The sequence below is a fragment of the Hypomesus nipponensis genome, chromosome 1 (genome assembly GCF_054491055.1).
Source record: "Hypomesus nipponensis isolate SF chromosome 1, ASM5449105v1, whole genome shotgun sequence".
NCBI lineage: Eukaryota > Metazoa > Chordata > Actinopteri > Osmeriformes > Osmeridae > Hypomesus > Hypomesus nipponensis.
Window position 1 is genome coordinate 8,126,415 of NC_140361.1, and position 23,890 is coordinate 8,150,304.

Sequence of the window (23,890 nt, forward strand, 5' to 3'; positions counted from 1 at the left end):
TTATGGGAAATGTCCTCTAATGGGAAATGTCTTGTAAAGGGAAATGTTCTCTAATGGGAAATGCCACTCGAATGTAGCTGAACTCCTGCAATGTGAGAAGGGATCGCGTGGTGTCAGTGCACTAGTAGAACAACGCCTTTTTTTGGACAGCCTTTCGTCAGCAGTACGACAGCACTTCATTGCTGGTGTAATAATCCAACACTGAAAGGATTCGTTGCGAGCATTAAAGAGCAATTTCTTACGTGAACCAACAGCAAAAAAAGCGTTTTTGCGTCATGATTATTTCATATGTTTTGGAATGTTATTAGTAAGGTGTCCTCGATTAAGGTATAGCCTTGACAACTTTCTGTGGATTATTCTTTTTCCCATCAAATATGGAACAAAGAGGATGCGTTTCATGGCGGGAGCGACGACAGTGGGTCCCATTCCTCGTGGCTTTGGTTCTGTCGTGGAACGGCGCTTCGGCTCAGATAAGATACTCGATCTCTGAGGAGGTGAAGGAAGGAACTGTCGTGGGAAATATAGCGAAGGATTTGGGTCTAGATCTGAACACCTTGCATCAGAGGGGATTTAGAATCGTAGCTGGATCGACTGAGCCCCTCTTCCAGGTGAATCAGAACGATGGCATTCTCTATGTAAACCAAAACATAGATAGAGAGGAGGTATGCGAGGAAATCAGCGTTTGTTTGATAAACCTTAAAACAGTGTTGGAAAACCCACTAGAGATCCACTATGTTTCTGTTGAAGTGCTTGACGTAAACGACCATTCTCCCAGCTTCTCTGAAAAGGAGATACGGTTGGAAATTTCGGAATCTGCATTACCCGGAGCCGTGTTCCAGCTTCAAGCCGCGCGCGATCCTGACAGTGGCATCCATTCCATTCAACAGTACAAACTCAGTCATAATGACCATTTTCGTTTAGAGGTTAAGGATAGAGGTGAGGATGGTAAACTCCCAATCTTACGTTTACAGAAACCACTTGATAAAGAAACTAAAAGGAGTCATAAACTACTGATCACAGCCACAGATGGTGGAAAACCGTCTCGATCAGGGACAGTCGACATAATAGTGGAGGTATTGGATGTGAATGATAACATGCCAGTGTTCACCCAGGATTCATATATAGTGACGCTCGATGAAAATTCTCCTATTGGGACAACAGTCGTGCAAGTCAACGCCACTGATTTGGATGAGGGCTCAAACGGCGAGGTTGTATACTCATTTGGCAACAATGTGAATAGTAAAATACGTCAACTTTTTGACATTGATGTCAATACAGGAGAGATAGTTGTTAAAGGGCTGATAGATTTTGAAGTAAAAGATCGTTATGCAATAGATATCCAGGCATCCGACAAGGGATCGGCTCCATTTACTGTTGATAAAAGTGTCATTATAAAGATAGTTGATCTTAATGACAACGCACCTGAGATAGAGGTAACATCATTTACAAGCATAGTTGCCGAGAATTCACGACCAGGAACTACAGTAGCGTTAATCAGTGTTAACGATTTAGACTCTGGCCTAAATGGGAAAGTGATCTGTTCCATCAGTGAGGATGTCCCTTTCACGTTGACGCCATCTTTGCAGGATAACATGTATTCTGTAGTTACCAAGTCACCTCTGGATAGGGAGAAACAATCTCAGTATGACGTAACAATACTTGCTAAAGACGCAGGACAACAAGCCTTGTCATCTGTAAAGACTATCAGGGTCACTATATCAGATGTGAATGATAACAGTCCAAAGTTTTCAATGAGCCCCTATACTTTCTATATCTCAGAAAATAACGAGCCAGCAACCAGGTTGTTTAGCGTGAGTGCCACTGACGGTGATGAGAATGAAAACGCACACATTTCCTATAATATAATCAGAGATGGAGTGGAAAATAAATTATCATCGTTTCTCAACGTGAACTCTCAAAACGGAGAAATATTGGCGTTAAAAAGTTTTGACTTTGAAACAATCAAAACGTTCCAGTTCCAAGTTTTGGCTAAAGACTCTGGAACTCCGTCGCTAAGCAGCAACGTCACAGTGAATGTGTTCCTTCTGGATCAGAACGACAACGCTCCAGTGATCTTGTATCCAGTCAGCACTAACGGTTCTGCTGAAGGTGTGGAGGAGATTCCACGCAATGTGAACGCAGGACATTTGGTGACTAAAGTGAGAGCTTATGACGCAGACATAGGATATAACGGCTGGTTGTTGTTTTCACTGCAGGAAGTTAGTGACCACAGTCTCTTTTCTCTGGACCGTTACACAGGACAGATAAGGACACTTCGGTCCTTCACAGAGACAGACGAGGCTGAACACAAACTGGTCATACTCGTCAAAGACAATGGGAACGTTTCACTGTCAGCAACGGCTACTGTGATCATCAATGCAGTTGAGCCCAAAGAGGCTTTTGCTGCTTCTGATGTTAAAAGCTCAGTCAAAGATGATGATGAGGACCATGTGACATTTTATTTGATAATCACTTTGGGGTCAGTTTCAACTCTTTTCCTGGTCAGCATCATTGTGCTGATTGTAATGCAGTGTTCTAAAACACCAGATTATTCCTCCAAGTATTTACAAGAGACAAACTATGACGGGACATTGTGCCACAGTATCCAGTACAGGTCCGGAGACAAACGGTACATGTTAGTTGGACCCAGAATGAGTATAGGTTCTACTATAGTCCCGGGCAGCAATGGGAATACTCTGGTGGTCCCCGATCACAGGAGGCGTGCGTCTGGAGAGGTAAGAAGGAACTGAGCAGGGTGTAAAACTGTGAACAAAATATTATGAACTTATTGTTACTACCTGTTTTATATATTGTCAATATTATGGCATGAAATGCCATAAGTTTTCTAATCAATCTGCTGGCAAAAGTTGTATTTTTCTTTTGCCTGCTGTCTAAGACTTGCCCCATTAAACAGTGAAAACATATTTAGGGTTAATATTAGAGACCTAGTACACATGTTTGTCTCAATAAGCAACTTGTTGGCGTGCAGAAGTTAAAATGGTGTGTTGTTATAACTCATTTGACAAGGATGAGGTGTTCCTGTTTGTCTCACTTGGTTGAGCTTGGCCTTTCAATCAAGTTGTAGTAGTAGTTCAGTTTCCAAGGGGAATGCATGTCTACTTAGAATTTCCAAGTCTAGTTGGATAAAACACAATGCTAATATGAGCCTTTGGGCCTACATGAGCGGGTCCATGCTCTCACGTAATTTTTTTTAAGAAGATTAGGACAAAACGTTAACATCCTTTTGCATTTGCCTGAATCCAATTTATTAAATTGGATATTTGAATCCCAAACAGTCAGGTATTTCGTTCTCCCCAATGAAGCCCTGGCAGAATGTCAACTGGCATAGTTATTTCTGCTGATTTCTTAACCCAGTTGGTCTCATGCCATGGCTACCAGCTCTGACAAATTCAGGTTAGAGGACAAACAAGATTATTGTAGGCCTATAGTTGAGACGAGCATGCACAGGGATGGTGTGTGTATGGCAGGATGGTGGGTAGTGGTCTCTGTGTGATGGAGAGACATACATGTATGTGATGGTGAAGGCCTGCATACTGGTGCATGGTGACTCATATCCCTTCACTGTTGCTAGGGTTGGTGGGGTGCACATCTCGACTGCCATTCATTATTTACTTATAAGGGGTTGGGGACGCTACACCATTGACGAAAATCAAGCATATTTCACCAAACGAATGAGCGTTATGTAAACTAGTTTCCATTGATGCGATTTTGGCAAACTGGTCTTTTATAAAATATCACCGAGGAGACTCCGTTGTGTTTCACGCCCATTCCATATATGACATGGTGCGGGGCTGAGTCTCTGGGCGACGATGTGTTTCCCATAGCAACGCAGTAGCAGAATGGCTGCATCTCAACCGCATGTCGGTGAGCCTCGCGTGCTTGCATTGGTCTCAGTAACGGGAAGAGAGAGTGAAATATGTAGACGGAAGGGAAGGGGAGGGGACGTGCCTTTTTGTAGACTGCAATCTTTTAATCAGTATTTAAAGAAAACGGGTTTACCTTTTATAATCGAATACAGTATAATTATATGATAATGTCAGTAGCTCATTCTAATTCGTGCAGCAGATCGCGTGCACACAGAAGGCGCAGGAAATTATGAATTTGTAATGAGATAAATCACATGAGATAGACATGTATATATTTACACAACTGGGTCACGTCACGTTTCTCTGCCACAGTTCAGCATGCGTTTGCGACATATACGAGCGTAAAAGACGATATGGTGAAACAATTCCGCCTATATCTTCCTCATGAAAGGATGGCTGAAGGAGGAGGCGAGCACTCATAGGCCAACTGAGAGAAATGTGAACAAGTGTAAAGAGGGAAAGGGGGGTGGGGTAGCAGTCTTCAGCGGAGGAATAGGCTACTGTCAAGTGTAGACTGTGGCAAAGGTATTAGTGCAGTGAAATAATAAAATGAATGCCCTAAAATGAATTGAGCTGTGTTCAAAGATTGTGTGGACTTGGAGCTACATTATACCGCACAATTGTGTGCGTTTGTATGTGTGCGTGCGTGTGTGTGCACATTTGAGAGAGAGACAGAGAGAGAGAGATATGTGCGTGTACAGTTGCAGTAACATGCAGCAGATGCCTGTTAATTACTAGATTTGCTGCCCTGATTAAAAAGAGTGCGTCTCATTAAAAACAACAAGTGTTATGGTGACTTCAGTGGGTCACAGTGTTCCTATTAGCTCTTAACTCTCCTTGCGCACATACATACACACACATATACACACACACTACACTACATGTTGTGTTTCAGCTTACGTGTGTGTGAGGTTCTTAATTTCAGAAGAGCCCATTTGCCTATTGGTGATGCTGGCCCACTGTCAGGACAGATGCTCCAGCAGCACCAAGCCATTTCTGGTTTCTGACAGTGTGGTTACGTTTTCAGCCATGTGTGCATTACACCATAATTACCCTCCATTGTCATTGTAGTTATATGTCTGTTTCTATATCTGTTCTATGAGAGGGGTGGGCGGGAAGGGGGCGGGATGCAGAATACCTCTGCTTCAGTGGTTTTTGTTTGTGTGCTTTTTGTGTAATTGTGTTAGCATGCAGACTGTCTGCGTTCGAAACCGCTCCCACTGTAATGCACCTTTGCAGTGTGTGTATGGGTGTGTTGTTTATGTAGATGGCATGTGTTGGTTGTCGTTTGTAATTTGGGAGAGTGTTTAAACAATGTTGTGTGTAGCAGAGACAATGTGATGTGGAAGGCTGGGAGTGTCATCGAAAGCCTCTAAAGCTCTTTAGCAGTGTTGTATATGTACTGCCAGCAGGCTCAGACTGTTGGCCTTATTTTTACATGGCTGCACACAGATACTCGTACCACTGTCTTTTTCTATTTGCCTCTTCTCTCTCTCTCTCTCTCTCTCTCTCTCTCTCTCTCTCTCTCTCTCTCTCTCTCTCTCTCTCTCTCACACTTTCACTTGCTCACTCGTTCTCTCTTATCTATTAATCTCCTTGTCTTTCTTGCAGACTCCCTTTGTACATTTCTATCTCTTACCTTACCTTACCTTATCTCTCTCTCTCTCTCTCTCTCTCTCTCTCTCTCTCTCTCTCTCTCTCTCTCTCTCTCTCTCTCTCTCTCTCTCTCTCTCTCTCTCTCTCTCTCTCTCTCTCATGCTATCTCTCTCCTGACTCTCTCCCTCTGTCTGGCTCTTTCTAAATTTTCTTCTTGCTTTTGGCTGTTCCGAAGCTTACTGTAATTCTACCCCTCTTCTCCCTCTCCTGCCCTCTTTTATGTTCAGTTTAATTACTACTCTTCTCTACGTGTCTTCTCTCTGATTGTCTTCCTATAATACTGCTCACACCTTATCTTCATGCCTCCTCTTACTGGAAAGTCCTCTGGTTTTCACTACAAGTCTTGATTTATTCTATTTTCAGCCCTCACCGTCTTGCTGTAGTTTTCCTGCCTTTTTCGTCCTTCATAGTTGCTGCTCTTTAGTCTCCTCATAGTCTCCTCCTCCTCCCCATCCCTTGCTCTCTTTCCACCCTTCCTCATGCAAGCCCCCTCATGCTTCTTTCTCCCCTCTCTCCCAGTCTTTCATTTCAGCCCCAGCGCTCTCTTTCCCCTCCCCCATCCGTATCCTCAGTTATTTCTCTGCCGCTTTCTCTCTTCCTCTCCCCCTTCATTCGCTGCCACAACCCTACCTCTGTATTGATCTTTCTCATCCTTCCCCCTTCCGTCCCTCCCTCCCTCTGTCCCTCCCTTTATTCCTCTCCTTCTCTTTCTCTCTGTCTCACTCTGTCCCCCTCCCTCCATCTCTCTCTGCCATGCCTGTAGGGCGCTGAGGGGTTGTGGCCAGGGCTGCTGTGTGTACTGTAAGCTGTTGTGTGTCAGTGGGCCACATGCTCTATGCTGCCTCTGCTTTGTTAGGACACCCAGCATCGCTCACATCCAGGTCAGGTCTTTGATGCTAATCTAATTCACACAAACACACACACTCACACACAGCAGAGCACACAGCAGCAAAATACCACCGGCCTATGGTCACAGAAGGACACACACGCGCATGGCAATGCATGTACAATAGTTTGAGTAATCCAATCAATGGACAGCCTCTCACACCAAGCTCAAAGAGGAATGGATGGCACACACACACACACACACACACAGACTGGCTCATCACGGTCACTCTCTCAGCTGTTCACTAATTTTCAGTGGCACCAGAAAACCCATCAAACTAATGACAGGGACTTTGAGCTGACACACGCACACACATACACACGCACACACTGGGAGACAGAGGGCATGTTATGCAACATGCTTCAGTGCCAAGCTAGCACACATTCAGAGCACAGAAACATGGACTCCCCCGAGCCTCCCCTACTTCACCCTCTGGAAGGTTCTGGGAGGAGGTCTGGCCTCACTGTGCAGCTGCCCAGAACTGGAACTAGAATGCCTTTTTCCACTCTTCCTCCCCTTACACTTGTCAGCACGGGTCTTCACAAGATGCTCATTCATCTCCTCTGCCGAGCATGGCAGCACTCTCCTTGCTCTCCCCTCACTGGCCAGACGGCCATCCACCGTATGTCCTCTCTCAGCCTGATTATCTCTCTCATCCTCTCTCTGTCTCTTTATATCTTTGTATTTCGATCTTAATACCATCGTGTAACACTGTAAATATCCCATGAGAAATGTGGTTATTAGTCAGCAGAGTAACTAACAGTTGCACACAAGCATATAACCACTAGTTGTCATTCACAGCTAATAATGCGTTAGCTAACTAGTATTTAGCTAGTATTTGCATGCTGTTCTTCATAAAACTGAATACCGAAGGTGTGGCTAGGCTGTGGGGTTTAGGCATTGTGTGTGTGTGTGTGTGTGCACGCTTGTGCACGTGGGTGTGTCAACAGACCTACGTACATTATGGTTTCCTGGCGTGTGTCCAGAACCAGGGAACACACTGTACCGAATGTTCCTGCAAACAGTGTGAGTGTCAGCACTTCCCCAGTCTACCAGGTTCTACTACCGTGGCCTCAGTGTGAAGAGGAACGGGGGGTTGTGACGACGTCAGCAGAACCGAACATTGCGGCAGACTCAAGGTGTCGGCCCAGACAGACCCGTTCTGTGGTTCTCTGCTGTAGACACAGCGAGGGGGATGAAATGGCACAATCACAGTTATTATTCATGTTGTGGAGCAGACGTTAACTACTGACTGGAGAGTACTAGAGAAGAGGGCCTCACAAACTCCAGCATCCATGTCTTAAGAGTCCAACAGTAGAGTTCATCCAGAGTAGTATTAATGGAGCACTCTATTAATCCCCAAGTGGAAATAACACAACTACAACAGCAGAAAGAACACCATCCAGATAAATCAGAAAAGATACAATCTACAGAAAATGTAAGAACAGAACAGCTATGACACAATTAGAAGAAAGAGTCGTCACGTCAGTTCTTTTCTTGGCCTCTTCCAGAAGGTCTGACCTGTAAAGTTGTCTATCTGCGGTTGGACTTACCTATCTATGGCATCTATGGTATCTATCTATCTCTCCATCTCCCTCATTCCCATCTCGGACTCTCTAAGTCGTCTTCCCCCCCTTCCGCGCTCCTCCCTTCACCCCTCCACCCCTCTCTCGTTCTCTTACATAACCCACGGTTTGATTAGATCTCAGTCCAGCAAGTGCATAGTAGTTGTGGTAGAGTTCTATCCCCCCCCCCCCCCTCATAGTACAGCCCAGCAGAATTAGGGTCAGGCTCACAGTCAGACTGGATCATTCTTCTCAGGACCAGGGTGTTCCATTCATGCACATGAATTATAACCCAGCTGTACGCTAATGAATGTGCGTGAACACATCTCACATGTGCATAATGTACATGATGTTGTATGTGCAGTGTTGTATGGGTGCCTTGAACGTTGTAGATTAACTTTCCTGTAATGGTGGTGTAAAGGATTTATTCTATTATATTCAAATGACTGACTTTCATAAAACTTTACTCAACTTCACAACATTTGATCAATGTATTTATTGGGCTAAGCTGTTGTATATCCCTTCTTCTCTGAAATGGTAATGAGGCATGAAAAAAGCATAATGAGGAGGTCAGACCTCGTTGTCTTTAATGCTGAATCAACAGCCTACGCTGCAGAGCTCATGTGTGGTTGTGGATAGGCGTAGACACAGGCCGGCTCCCCTGACTGCGTGTCACTGTGTCATGATGACACTGTCAGCACACACACACACTGGACTGAAGGTCTGAATGCATCTCAGTAACCTTCCGAGTTATAGTGTGGGATCAAATTTGCCCTTTCAACATCATATTGTGTGTTATGTCATTACAGAATGGTTGTTCAATGTGACAAAATATTGCGTTCCTGATCGTCACAACCTCAAAGCCAGTATTGTTAAGGTGATTGTTCACATCGTGTGAAATAAAAGAGTGACCCACTGCTGTGGGCTTAGCTAACTGAGGACAGTACTTGAATGGGACTGCAGTTGTTGCACACTTGACTGATCATGTAGTAGAGAGCGGGAGGGGTTTGAGAGGGTCCCAGCTGCAGGCTTTGTATCCCCCCGTGGCTGTTTGCCCCCTCCTGGTGTTCTCGCTCTGCATTCTGGGAAAACACACAGCAAGTCTGTGGTCGTTTGAGCTGTAGAACCTCCCAAGCGATGTATATATTTCAGTATGAGATCAACATGAACACACACACACCTACACACACGCACAGCTATATTTATATTTAAAGGGAAACATACATGGCAGACTGGTTGTTTTTGCGTGAGTCATGCGTGGCAGATTGACCCCTATTCTGTGGATACTTCCAGCTTCTCACAAGGACGCTTGGTACAGGTCTCTAAAGTCAACTCTCAACCCCCCCCCCATCCCTTTCTCCTGCATGGCACTCTCTGTTTATTCCCTTTAGAGTGGCAATCTTTTTTTAGCAACATATTAAAAAAAAAATAATCCCTTCCTAGAAATATCTGTCTGCCCACGACTGGGGAGAGTTTTAGGCCGGGACAATGAGGGAGTGAATGAGTGAGTCATTTATCCCACATGTAGCTGTGCTCTCTCCAGTATGGGCTATGGTTATTTTGGGGTGACCCATCTGCCAGAGAAAGGGAGGGAATTAGAGATTTTGTGCATTTTCATTAATATAGAGTATTACTGTAGCTTAACGTTAGTGAGACCATGAGCTTAAATAAGGGGAGCAGACCTGCTTCTCCAATCCAGTTGTCTATGTCCATCTTTATTCGTCTGCCCGTCTGTCTGTGTGCATCTACATATTTCAATGTAGGATTTCTGTTCACGCGGGTGTGTGCGAGTGTATCTTTGTGCATGTGCCTGGATCTTTTGCTCAGGTCTATGTTATCCTATCTTTCCCGCCATCTTATCTTGTGGGCATAGTGTGAGATTTAATCAACCATATGTGGGTGTAGAGGATGAGTATTACGCTGAGAGACTGAATGAATCAGACAGCTCTTTCTCCCTTCTGTCCCGCTCTCCATCTCCCTCCATCTCCTCCCTCCATCTCCTCCCTCCTCGCTGTCGGTTACCTCTTGTTTTTTCATCCCTTGCTTCCTCCCTTTTCCCTCCGGCTTTCATTCCTGTGGCCACCCTTCCTCTCTTTCAATCAGGATTCCCTTCATTCTATCCTTCTGTCCCTGCCTTACTGTTCATCATCCTTTCTCTCAAACAAAGGATCTCTTTCACTCTCCTCGCCTCCCACACGTTCTGTTTATCTTATTGGTGAAGGGTTCTCTGATGCCCCCCTCTGTCTTACTGGGCTACTGCACCCTAATATAAAATGGCTGACACCTTCCTACTCCCTGTGCCAGCTCAGCTGTACCAGCTAGCCCCTCTCATCCTCTAAAACTCCCTATTTCATCCTGTTCCTCATGGGTCCTGTCCTCTATTCTTATGTATTCTGTCCCTTCTCTTCTCCTCCCTTCTCTTCTCCTCCTTTCCCTCTCCTCTCCTCTCCTCCTTACTCTCTCCACTCCCCTCCTTTCCTCTCCTTTCCTTTCCTTTCCTATATGCTATCCTTCATCATATCCTCTCTGACTGCTACATAGGAACCACCCTCTCCTCTTTTTCTCTGTTGCCCAGGCCTGTCAGTAGTGTTGAATATTTCAGCATGCCAGTCCTACTTACCTGAATCTGTGGGCGACTAGAACAGCATCAGTCTGTCTCTTTTCCCTCAGGGCCTGAAGCATTCACATCCATAGCAGTTGTCAGTGCACTCAGAATGTCAGACTGAACTAGACTTTTTGTATTAGGGGATAAGACATCAGGATTGAAACGCCATGTGGCTTTGTGAGTGGGTCATTTAGATTATGAGATACGGATCTCTGAGAGAGCTGTTGTGGTGTTTCATGTGTGTCTTGTCAAGGTGTATTGATGACTACTTTGCTATTGACTGTGAATGCAGATGACATTTACTCTGACATGCCCCTTGTTGTGGTGACAGTGTAGCTGTGAGAAAATGCATGCACGTGTGTGTGTGTGTGTTTGTACACATTTATGGCTAAAGGTCAACCCCCTGACCAAAGATAATATGCTTACATAGACAACAAAGCTGTGTCAGACACATAGGCTCATTACCTGTCTGTCCATCTGTCTCTATGCCCGTCTGTCTGTATGTCTGCCAACCTGTCTGTCTATTCGGGAAGACCCCTCAGAGGGCCTTCAAGACTCCCGGCACTCTGTGTGTCATCCGCTCTTCTGATGAGGTCCATTTGAGATCTCCAGTGTGTCACAGCCCATAATGAGAACAAGGTTTTCTGTGTTTCTGCCTAGACCGTCCTATGCGTCATTCAAGACACTAAACACTAGGGCCTTGATAATGAGATTCATTAACCACTTCATGGTAGATCATGCTGTAGAAAAGAGATGGCTCTCTTCAGAAGGATTCTCAAAAATAGTCTGAGTATATCTTTCAAAGTCAAGATGGCTTGGAGGTTTATTCAGCGAGGCAGATGCAGCATACACGGAAGGTTCAAAAGGCACTCACATTTCCTCGGACATCTTATTATATAGACAGATATGATCAGACCCCCGCCCTGTCTCTCAAAATGTCCCAATCCTAGAACCTTCTGGAAGGTTCTTTAACCCGTTCCTCTCCACCCCAGAACTGCATGCACATCCCCTGGCTCTCAAAGTGTTCAAAAAAAAAAAACTTTGTTCAAACTTTTCTCTTTTCTAAAGCCCCCAGAAAGCCCCCACTCTCAATGTCCTCGTTTCATCTCAACTTCAGTTCACCCCAACTCTCAGTCTCCATCCTCTCATGCTGACTCACCCTGGCCCACCTTTCTCCTCACTGTTGAAGGGGGCCTTGCCTGTCACTTTTGAGACATGACTTTCCGCCCCTTAAGAGAAAGTTCAGCCCTCAAGTCCTTGCTTTCTGACCCTTCACAGCTGTAAGCTATCTGGACCCCCTCTTCTCTCAGACAGAACCATCCTGTTGATTCGTCTAGCAACGCCTTGTTATGTAAGTTATTTCATAACAGGCCACACTACTCAAGATATACACTCTTTTCCCATCCTAAGATAGTCAAAACAATTCCTCACTAGACATCTTCCCTGTTCTGGTTTGATCCTGTTACTGAGTGTAATTCTTAACTGCATAGGCCCCAGTCCGCCATCTTAGGCCCCAAAATCTGACCCCTGTCTCCCTCACTGGTTGCCACCCTGCCCAATAATCAATTTCCCACCACAATAATGAACTCAGCACAGAGGTCAAACAGGAGTTGCGTGCTGAAGACTAGTTAAAAAGAAAAACACATGACGTGGGTAGGCCCCATTTACCCCATCCCGTGTTTGGGTTTCCGTGACGAAACGCAACACTTTCTTGTTGTCGGTTAGTTAAGCCCCTGTTTACTTTGCTAGTGTCCTACTCTACTAGTCTAATCCCCTTCACTTTCTTGCGTCCTCTGCCAAGTTCCTGAGGAGAGAGTGTTTGTACCCTGTGCGTGCTCTGTGACCTTCTCAAATGTAACAAGACACACACACACACACACACACTGACACACACACACACACACAAACAAGCAATCCTCCACATTCCTCCAGGTGTTTTGGTCCAACTAAATCCCAGCCGTTGGGGGAATATTCCCATTCTGTGGATGTTGTCAGTATTCCCAGTTCTCCTGGATTAGGCTGCTAACCCGTTCACCGTGTGTAAGTGATAATTCCACTTTGGTGCTTCTTCTAATACGATTAGAGGGGAATCATCTTAATGGTGCCATGCAGAGGAGCTTTTATACAAGTAGAGAGAGAGGGAGGGAGAGAGAGAGAAAGTAACTGGGACACTACTCAATCTTATCCTCAGAGAAGCGTCTGGCCTCTTCATCTTCCTCCTCCTCGTCCTCTGCTTTTGATGCGCTCACTGTCAACATTTGGGCTACGGTTCTCTCTCCTTCACTCTGTTTGTCAAGTCCAATTTCTGTTTTTCATAGTGACCTTTCTTTCTGGCTGTCATGACTACTGATATATCTCTCTCTCTCCCCTCCTCATCTTATTTCCCCCCTTCCATCCTCATAATGTTTAGGCTTAAATCCTTTACAGCTCATTATGTTTCACAATGACCAATATAAGCTATGCGGGTTCATTTCAGCATCTGAACCACATGCATGCACACATCCACACACAGCACAGGCTCATGTAAGGTAGAGAGCTTGTCCTCGTGGGATCTTTTCCAAAAATGTGGCAGAACCCTGTCCATGTACATGATTAAGTTTTGATGCAGGGAGTGAAGTGTGTGTGGGGGTTGGGGGGCTTTTAGGGCTTGAGCAGTAGAGCCTAGCGTTGGAGAGAAGCGTGGAAGTATTTCACGATTACTTTCTTTTATGTAAAGGAAAGTGGAGCAGAGACTTAGAAACCCCTTTAGAACCTGCTTCCAAAGCCAGCCTCTCTGTAGACCGAGATTCTCCTCCATTATTCAGTCTCTTATCTAAAGAAGTGGGCCAAGGCCTCATGCAGCCGTGGCTGGACCGGCACTGCATGCAGGACGCAGCATCACACACACTGCATACTGCATATGGCCCCTCAATTTGGGACCAAAATAGCTATGACACAATGCTCGAAGGTCTTTGCTGCCTTTTAATGCAGCAAATAGAGAGGCAAACATAGAGAAAGTGTGAGAGAGAGAGAGTGTGAGGGGGGGAGAGAAAGAAGGAAAGAAAGAAAAAAAGTACAAAAATGAATGAAAGAAAGTGAGACAGGGAGAACGATTTAGATAGCATTGATAAACTGAGAAGGATGCTGTGTACCAGAGCTATTGTGGGAATCATGTTTTTCTAGTCTCTGTGTGTCGCAAGTGATTGTGCTGATGCGTATCTGGCAGTGAGAGAGGTTGCTGTTATTAGACAGGCTTGCAGCTGCGCCGCTGTGCCGCCTCGCTTTATCTCCCATTTGTTCCAGCACTAGAGTTCGCTTTTTTAAATTTCCGCAGGGAAGACAAGCGATGCATGGCAGAGTCCCAGACACATCTAATGCTACCTGTAGCACCGATACTGTCTGCGGTTTGTCTGTGTGTGTGCGTATGTACTGTCGAGAGATGTATACGAAAGGCACAGGGGCTTGGTTGGCTGAAGAACAAAAGAACAAATGCTAAATCTCCCTCTCCTGGTCAAATAGAAGAACTACCTCCCACCTCACTAGCCCCCATTGAGCCCCACATGAGAGACTGCATCTGTGTCAAACCGTTCAATTATTTACATTGTTCCCACTGTGTGAGTGTATATACGTTTGACAGGGATATTGACAAGTATCGTTAATGGGTTCCTGTGTGTGTATTGATCCAGATTTAGTGGGTCCTAACCCATTTCCTCCTCACAACCAACACCGGTTTTCTCTCTTTACTCCACCACTGATCCATTTGATAGATTATGTATTTGACGAATCTAGGTTGGCTTAGTCATGCCCGCAATTTTAGATTTGTTTTTAATCTTTCAGCTAACAGGGTGGCAATATTCCAGACCATCAGCATACTATTTGGACTGTATGTGTGATGAGATATTGAAAAGTAATTGTTGTTTCTATGTGCAACAGTTTAGCATCACTAGATATGTGTGTGATTGTGTGTTTGCAAGTGTGTGTGTGACAAAGAGAAAGACCTGATACAGGTAGTACCTGATACATTTTCTGTCTGTCTCTATGAGTCCCCCTGCCCTTGGAACAGGCTATGTGTGCTCATCAGAAGAGGGTGTGTGGTTTTATGTGTGTGTATGGGGGGACTGGGAGGGGCGGCAAGGGGTGGGGCGGGGTGGGCAGCACATGCGTCACCAGGGATGAAAGAAAGGAGGACGGGAGGGGGGAGGGTGAGAGGAAGGGAGGGGAAGTAGTGAATACATGTTACAGTAATATGGAGCTCCTGCCCTTCTGGAGGTGGTCCCAAGGGGAGATTCAACCTATTGGACAACGCCTTTGTCGCTTGGGAAATTATGAAAGCCAATCAGAGGGTTGGTTGTAACCATATTCAGTTCCTGTAACCTATCAGATAGGCTGTTGCTGCCTTTTGTTGTTGTTACCGTATTGAACAGCCAATTATAAAGTGAGTTATGAGAGAATGGTTGGTATCCTTTAATGTGAGTCTGCTGCAGTTTTTAAGCTATTGCTTTGACAATCCACTTACTGGATTAAAAGGGGCTCTCTATGCAATGAGTCATAAACATCACCCTCTTATAGTTTTATTAGAAACATTTCATACATAAACATATACATTTCAGTTTTTGGTACATGTCTTTTTCGAGCACTACCCTTGTGTGTGTGTGTGAGTGAAAAATAGATTTTTGGAGGCTTGTTTGTGTGTCAAATCCTCTATATGCCTTCTCCCTGCAGCTAAACCACTAAACCAGACACTGGCATGCCGTCTGACTTCTAATTAGATTCACTAGCGAGGCCACTGAAGCACACTCTGTTGTCTTAAGTAATCATAGTATGCTTGATCTTTTTTGTCTTAATGTCTTGTCTTAATGACAGTGTGCCTGCTTTCTCTATCTAGGCAACAAAGCCATACTTGTTTTCTTTTGGGCTTTGTAAGGTACAATATGATCTTATTGCATACTACATGATTGCATGTGTATTTACAGATTAAGAGCTGTTCTTCTAATAATTCCGCTCTCGAACACAGAATAAAAAATGCATTGATTGCCAGTTGTCATAGTTCACAAGGCAGTAGCTAAGTCTATGGTTATAAGGCACTGTGGCATTTTCCATGCGAGTGATCGTTGGGTTGCAGCCATCTCTGGTGATACCTCTGGGGGGTGTTTGTGTGTTTGTTTGAGTGAGCTATATTGCTGTGTCCTGGTTTTCGTCTTGTTCCTGCTCATCTGCCTCTGGTCCCGCCCCTGTCCTACTTCCTCCAGGAATGGGAGAGGTGAGGAATGGAGAGGGGCACAGATTTGGAAATAAATGATTAAGTGTTCGTTGGATTAAATACCACTGAGCGCTTCATCTCTCATAGATTATCTATCTGTGTGTGTGTGTGTGTGTGTTCATGTATGCTCATTTATGGAAATTGCCTTCAGTATGAAAGATAAATCTGAGGAATATATAATCAGCTCACTAAATTTGTTAAAATCTCTTGACTAAGCTTGCCTGATTTTGCATCATCCGAGCAGTTAATCAGATCACACTTTTCTTTATGCTTGAATTTCAAACTTTTTTCAAGGAGTCTTCACTTCCAACCTTCTTTTAACTTTTGTTTTCTTTCTACATTATACTGGTTCAGTTCCAAGCAGTTTAATCCGGGCTGCTTTAAATGGTTTATGTAGGACTTCTGTGCAAACCTTCAACAGTCTCTAATGAAACTAAGTACCTATTGGTTTACTGTGTATGAGTATGTACATTATTTCCCATAAATAAACAGTGAGTTGGTGGAGGGGTTGTACCTATCCTCAGGTTTTTCTAACATCCTTTACCACACCTCTGAGCTCAAGCCTCCGGGTGTCTGTCTACAGTTCATGTCGGCCTCTTTGTAGTCCTGGCCAGGAGCACTGAACTTCCTGGATTCAAAGAGTGTGGATTGAACAGTCCATGTGTCCTCTCCTCTTCCTCAAAATGATTCCCAACAACAGGTTCCACAACTACATGGAATACAACACCTCTGGCTTGTGTCTCGTAACCTTTCCCTCTGACTTAAAATATCTAAGTATTTTCAACAATCTGACAATATAAGTCTTAGTAATAACTCTATAAATATATTGTTTCAATCTTTTGACATGATTGTGTGTTTTGATGAAATAAGGATAAAAAGGGAACTCAATAATTCACAATAAGGACATGCACCATAACTGTGATATTTCAATGTGCTCTTTTTCACTCTTTCTTGTCTTTTCTCTCCCTGTCTCTCTCTGCGTCTCCATCTGTCTCCCTTGTTCTCCTCATGTGATCGTTAGCATAATGCTGCGGAAGGGTGGGGTTCTATTTAGTTCTGCTTCTCTGTCCTGCCTGGTCTCTGTTAGAGAGCTGTAATGTGAACCAGAGTTGACCGGCTCATCTCTGGCCAAGCTAGGATGGGGATCGGTCACACTATTCCAAAACTATTCCTGTTTTTTTGCGTGATGTGTTAGCTAGTCTCTTTTGGATTTGACATGTAACCTTCAAACTCCATTGAAGGTGTAGTCAGTAAAGGAGACTGGTTAGGTGTATTGTTGAGAAAGGATAGGTTGTGGCACATGCACACGGTCTATGCTGCCCCCTCATGCTTTAAATAAACACTTTTCAATGCACTGCCAAGATGGGGTGTATCTGTATCAGTGTGGTTCCTCAAATGGGGATGTGGTTCATGTTACTATAGGAGGGTGGAAGGAGGGGGGGGTCTCTAGGGCCCTTGCCCAGAGAAGATGCAGGGGGGCTGGGCTGGCTGACTGGGAAGGTCAGCTTCTATGTGGGGGAGGAGCAGTGAAGAGAGCTGCTGCCACTAAAGTGGATCTGTCACAGCGAATATGCTGCTGTGGAGCTACATTAACAATGGATGAGGGGGCCAGCTGCAGAATTTGATAAGAGTGTGTGTGTGTGTTTAGGTTTGTGTTTTAATAGAGTGTGGGCATACATTCTGTATCTGTAAGGGTCTGTGTAATCCAAATATTGTGTGTGTGTGTGTGTCTTTACAGTGTGACTGCCTGCTACTACATGGCGAGGCTGCTTTGTGCGGTGGGCTGACAGGGCAGCGTGAAGCAGAGCTGAGGCAGATTGGGATCACACTCTGAATAGAGAGACTAGAAGGGAGGAGTAAATCCAACAGGAATTGTGTTATCATTTATCCTTTCCTGCTGCCTTAAAAAAAAGCCATGGTTTGTGTGTGTGTTGTGTGTGTGCGTGCGTGCGCGCATGCTCATCCTCAGCCCCCATTCCCTCATGGTGAGATGTGGTTGCCATGGCGATGGGAGTACTGTGCAGAAGGATAGAGGAGTCAGGGATGGAAAGAAAAGGAGGGAGGGAAGGAGGGAGGGAGGGGTGCAGGGACTCGCCTGTGAGCATGTTCCACCAACACCCTTCCCCCACCTCCTTCATGCCATCATGCGGATGCACACTAACACACTAACATGATTACATAGACACACATACACACACACACACACTTAACATGTACAGTACACATCCTCACAATGAAATACAAGTGAAACACAGAAAGTGACTCAAACACCCCACCCCCACCAACACCAGCACCAAAGAACGCCCCCGCACACCTTGAGATCCTTTTAAATAAACGTAGTATTTCTTGCTACAACACCGGTTTCAGTGCTCTTTCTGTTCCTACGTGTCACATGGATGTGTGTCCAAACATTGATGTGTTTGTGTTTGTGTATGTGTGTTTGTGTGTCACTCTGTGTAAAGTTCAATGTATTCCAATATTTAATAGTTCATTTGTGTGTGTAGATTTGGGTGTATAGGTCTATGTCAGGGTTAAAGTAAATATATTCATATGTGTCAACTTTTTGTGTGTGTTTGTGCATACTGTTTGTATGTATGTGTGTATGTATGTGTGTGTGTGTGTGTGTGTGTGTGTGTGTGTGTGTGTGTGTGTGTGTGTGTGTGTCATGGATTCATTGATCCCTCTGCAGATGCACTGTCCTGGTCCAGCACCAGGGGAAGTGATACTGTTGTCCTTTGACATCAGCACATTTCACACCTCCGTGGTGGGATTGATTCCTTCCCCATGCAGGCCTGTGAGCATGCTCAGTGTGAAGGCCTGACTCAGGATAGCGTACTGTGTGGGCTTGTCCCAGGGACCAGGAACATTAGAGTATGTGGGTCAACCAGCATTTAGTGAAGGCCTCCACAGTTGATCGATGCATCACTTGTTGACTTGTTTCTCAGAAGTGTTGTCTTCTGATAACTACTTTTACTCTCAGAATGCACCGTATAAAACCACCTATGTGTTTGGTTACAGACAGGATTAAATTGAATCACAAATTATTGTTAATTTAGATATAACTTAACCAGAGATAACTAAATCCTCCAAGTGCAGGGTTTACTCTTTGTGTGGATCAGATTATTGAGTATGAGCTAAGATGCCATCCTGTGCAATGTTTGTTTGTTTTGTGCTCCTCATCATCTCTGTGTGTGCAGCTCAGATTGAGCAGGTCAGGGGTCAGGGTACTGGAAAGTAGACCATGACCTACAAATAAGTCACAAATGAGTAGATCCACTGCTGTCTAGGTCTGGGACACCAGGTGTTGTTTTATGTGTGTGTGTGCATTAGACTGTCTATGGATACATAGATGTGTTTGTGTGTGTGTGTGTGTGTATGTGTGTGCTCTGAGGTGTGTGCATGTTTTTGCTAACATAATTCACCCACCGATTTGCGAGTGTTTGTATTCCCAGTTTGCTCCACCACTCATTGTGACCTAGAAATACTTTGCCCAGGTCAAAGCTTGATGGCAAGCTATTACTGTTATTGGTTGAGGCGGGGGAAGGTGATTATAGTTGGGAGTGTGATGATTATTAATATTTCAAATCATGTTACCCACTGAATAGAAATAGGACAGGAGCCCTTGCATCCAGGGTCTAATCCTGGGATTACAAATGATGGAACGTCCGTAAGCTCATAACCGCTGTCTACGTGGAAATACAGGGAAACACAAAGGAAGTATGCCAAAATACCCAGAACCACATGGGGGAGTGCCACAGTCCAGCAACCAAACCTAGTCAAATAAGATCCAGTGATGCCCCTCAGTGGTGGATCTGTATCTGAGCTATACAGATGTCGGTATAGCATCCCAGTATACTGTGTGTGTGAGGAGGGGGGGGGGGGGGTAGAGTGACCACTTTTCCATCAGTGTTAGGCCCTTCTTTTATCCCCAGACTGACACATTGGAATGGTAACAAAAGTCTCTGTTTATATGGAACCAAGTCCAGTAGTTGATCTGAACAAGATACATTTGTGCACATTCTTCCTGTTTTGAGAGAGAGAGAGAGAGAGAGAGAGAGAGAGAGAGAGAGAGAGAGAGAGAGAGAGAGAGAGAGAGAGAGAGAGAGAGAGAGAGAGACAGAGACAGAGAGAGAGAGAGAGAGAGAGAGACAGAGACAGAGAGAGAGAGAGAGAGAGAGAGAGAGAGAGAGAGAGCCTAGGGAAATGTGTATCGGAAAGAATGTGTGTGTATGTATGTGAGAGGCAAACTGAGGTGAGAGAGAGAGGTGGGGGTGGCAGCAAATCAACATATTTTCTCTATGTTCAACTCATTCAAATTACAATCATTGCTAACCAATGATACACACTAAATTACAGAAACAGCAACAATTGACCAAGTAACATGTTCCTGTTGTTGTTGCGATACCTGTTGTAGCCTATCTAACGTAGCCTCACATGGTGCTAAAATTGTTTCCCAACGCAACGAATTCGATCCTAAATCACAAGCATTACCTTCACATATTTAGATTTTTTTTTTAAACAACCAACTCAGAATAATTATGTGTTGATATGTTACATCTGTGGTCTGCCTTGAATGAAGGAAGTGTCAGTTCAATAATTGCTCATATTTTCAGCAGTACATCCTTGCTTTAGCCACGTGGAGCCACTGTTGACCTGATGTAGTAAGTTAGACTATCTGGTATATGTAGGCCCCTCCTGTTTTCAGAGGATGAAGATGCATATTGGTGCTTTGTTACAAAGACACGAAGGACGACAGAGAGGGAGGGAGAGAGAGATCTGGAAAACCGTCTTGAAATGGCGTTGAATTTGATAAATACCTGGAATATTTGACTAAAATCTATAGATGTGGATCAATGCTGGATTCAGGTTGGATGGAATGATGTCTTTACTGCACAGAAGGAATCGTTTTGTGGCACATTTGGTGCTCGTGCTGCTGGAGTTTTACTGGGAAGCGGTGTGCGGACAGCTCTCCTACTCCGTATCGGAGGAGATAAACCCGGGGACTGCTGTTGGAAATGTCGCGAAGGATTTAAATCTCAATGTTCAGGATTTAGAATCCCGTCGGTTTCAGATCATTACCGGCTCCAAGAAAAAATATTTCGAGGTAAATCTAAAGACTGGTGTTCTTTATGTGAATGACCTGATAGATAGGGAGGAACTCTGCGGAAAGACAACTAAATGCTTTGTTAGTGTGGAGGCCGTCATAAATGAGCCATTGAAACTTTACCGTATAGAAATCAACATTTTAGATGTGAATGATAACGCTCCGTTTTTTAGTGAAAAAGTACAGTCCCTAAACATTGCAGAAAGTACTCTGCCAGGAGTGAAATTCGCTCTATTGGAAGCATCTGACCTGGATTTGGGAAAAAATACTGTTCTTTCGTATAAGCTTAGTAACAGTGAACATTTTTCTTTAGCAGGACACAAAGGGCAAAGTGTATCTCCTGAGTTAGTGCTGCAAAAAGCTTTAGACCGAGAGAAACAGCCGGTGATCCGGCTCACTCTCACAGCTGTAGACGGAGGAAGTCCACCAAAGTCTGGCACATCAGAAATAATAATAAATGTGTTGGATAATAATGATAATCATCCGGTATTCAGTAGTTCTTTGTATAAGACTAAAATCTTTGAAAACCTGCCTATAGGAACGTCGGTAATAACTATCAATGCCACAGACGCGGATGACGGTATGAATAGTGAAATAGTATACTCTCTCAGAAGCAAAGGTCAGAATACAATATTAGAGACTTTTGAAATTGATCCCAGAACAGGCACAATTACCATTAAAGGTAATGTTGACTTTGAGGAAACCCCAGCTTTTGAGATCCACGCTCAAGCGAGCGACAAAGGACAACCCCCGATGGCAGCACATTGTAAAGTCCTGGTAGAAGTAGTGGATCTCAACGATAATGCACCCGAGATCATTGTGACGTCACTATTAGACACAGTGAAGGAGGACGCCAAGTTAGGCACTGCCATAGCGCTGGTGTCTGTTCTCGATAAAGATGGAGGCAAAAACGGTATAGTGCATTGTAATATTACCAATAAAGTTCCATTAAAACTGGAAACAAACTATAAAAACTATTATTCTTTGGTCATAGACGGACGTCTGGACAGAGAAAGTGTTTCTCAGTATAACGTCATCATCACAGCTTCAGATGAAGGGACTCAGCCTCTCTCCAGCACCAGCATTATTACTGTACACGTTACTGATGTCAATGACAACGCGCCACGCTTCTTAGAACCCGTTATAAATATATATCTAAAAGAGAACAGCCCTGTTGACACGGTAATTAAAACTGTGTCAAGTATAGATGATGACGTTAATGAAAATGGACAGGTCAGCTATTCATTTGTGGACAATAAGAGCAGCTCGTTACCGTTGTCTACGATGGTGAAGATAAATTCAGAGACTGGAGACATAGTCAGCCAGCAATCGTTTAATTATGAAGAGTTAAAAACGTTCCAGTTTAAAGTTCAGGCCACAGACTCTGGTGTCCCTCCGCTCAGCAGCAACGTCACCGTGAACGTTTATATCCTGGACGACAATGACAACAGTCCCGGGATTCTCGCGCCCTACTCTGAGCACGGCTCTGTTAACTCTGAGAACATTCCCTACTCTGCTGAAGCGGGCTACTTTGTGGCCAAGATCAGGGCTGTAGACGCAGACTCTGGCTACAATGCGCTGCTTTCTTATCACATCTCTGAGCCCAAGGGAACCAACCTCTTCCGAATCGGAACCAGCACAGGAGAGATACGGACTAAGAGGAGAATGAGTGACAATGACCTGAAAACTCACGCGATCGTGGTGTTGGTTTCTGATAACGGAGAGCCTTCACTGTCTGCGACGGTGTCTATTGATGTAGTGGTGGTTGAATCCACAGGCGAAATCCAAACTCAATTCAGACATGTACCTCTAAAGGAGGAGAGCTTCTCTGATTTAAACCTTTATTTGCTGATTGCCATTGCCTCGGTATCAGTTGTCTTTGTACTGAGCCTCATCAGTCTAATAGCTGTAAAATGCCATAGGACAGAAGACAGTTTCAACAGATACAGCCCCCCAATGATCACCACACACCCTGACGGGACCTGGTCGTACTCTAAATCTACTCAGCAGTATGACGTGTGTTTCAGTTCAGACACATTGAAGAGTGACGTAGTGGTGTTCCCTGCACCGCTTCCGCCCGTAGATGCAGAGTTGATTAGTATTAACGGAGGAGAGACATTTGACCGGACCCAGACATTGCCCAACAAAGAGAAGGTAAGATTGATTGTTAGGTTGAAATACTTTTTCTTCAAATATAGCTAACTTTGGAATTAGTAACACTATACTTCCCCCACCCATAATCTTTCCTCTTTCATTTTACGCTTTAATATGTATATTCTTACTAGGGTGATGTTGTATTACAGTATACGAAACAGCTCAGATTTAGAAGGAAAGTTGCTTGCAACAATGTTTCAATTTCACGGACGTCAAGCGATACCGGCGTGCTGCTGTCCATGGTGCTGAAAAACATTAAACGCATTATTTGAAAACTTGACATGTAAGGTTAAGTGTAGTTGCTGACATGATCACTATCTTCCACACAGCATAGTGATCATGTCAGCAGGGAGGGGCCTCTATTTTACAGTGCAAAAATCTCAGTGCTCAAGTCAACACTGTCGCCTTCTGGTGATTTGCTCATACGACACACTATATATATATATATATATATATATATATATATATATATATATATATATACGACACACTAATATATATATATATATATATATATATATATATATATATATAGAGAGATATATATAGAGATATATATATAGATATATATAGATATATATGGTATGCTGTGTGGAAGATAGTGATCATGTCAGCAACTACACTTAACCTTACATTTCAAGTGACTACTTTTTACTGTGTCGGGGAGTCTAAAGTCGTGTTACTTTTTAAGTCAAATGCTTTTTTCCTGTGTCGTATGAGCAAATCACCAGAAGGCGACAGTGTTGACTTGAGCACTGAGATTTTTGCACTGTAAAATAGAGGCCCCTCCCCGC

The 23,890-nt window shown here is 44.2% G+C and overlaps 1 long non-coding RNA gene and 2 pseudogenes across 1 annotated transcript in view; 2 read left to right on the forward strand and 1 right to left on the reverse strand.

Moving 5' to 3' along the window:
- Positions 1 to 374: 374 nt before the first annotated feature.
- On the forward strand, positions 375 to 2,750 carry LOC146302341 (protocadherin alpha-8 pseudogene; annotated as a pseudogene).
- A 12,492-nt stretch (positions 2,751 to 15,242) lies between these two features.
- LOC146302342 (uncharacterized) overlaps positions 15,243 to 23,890 on the reverse strand; it is a 74,468-nt gene continuing 65,820 nt past the window's right edge. The window contains exon 4 of the long non-coding RNA XR_014732036.1: positions 15,243 to 15,814. This is a non-coding gene — a long non-coding RNA (uncharacterized LOC146302342). The remainder of the gene's footprint in view (positions 15,815 to 23,890) is intronic.
- On the forward strand, positions 20,718 to 23,144 carry LOC146302343 (protocadherin alpha-3 pseudogene; annotated as a pseudogene).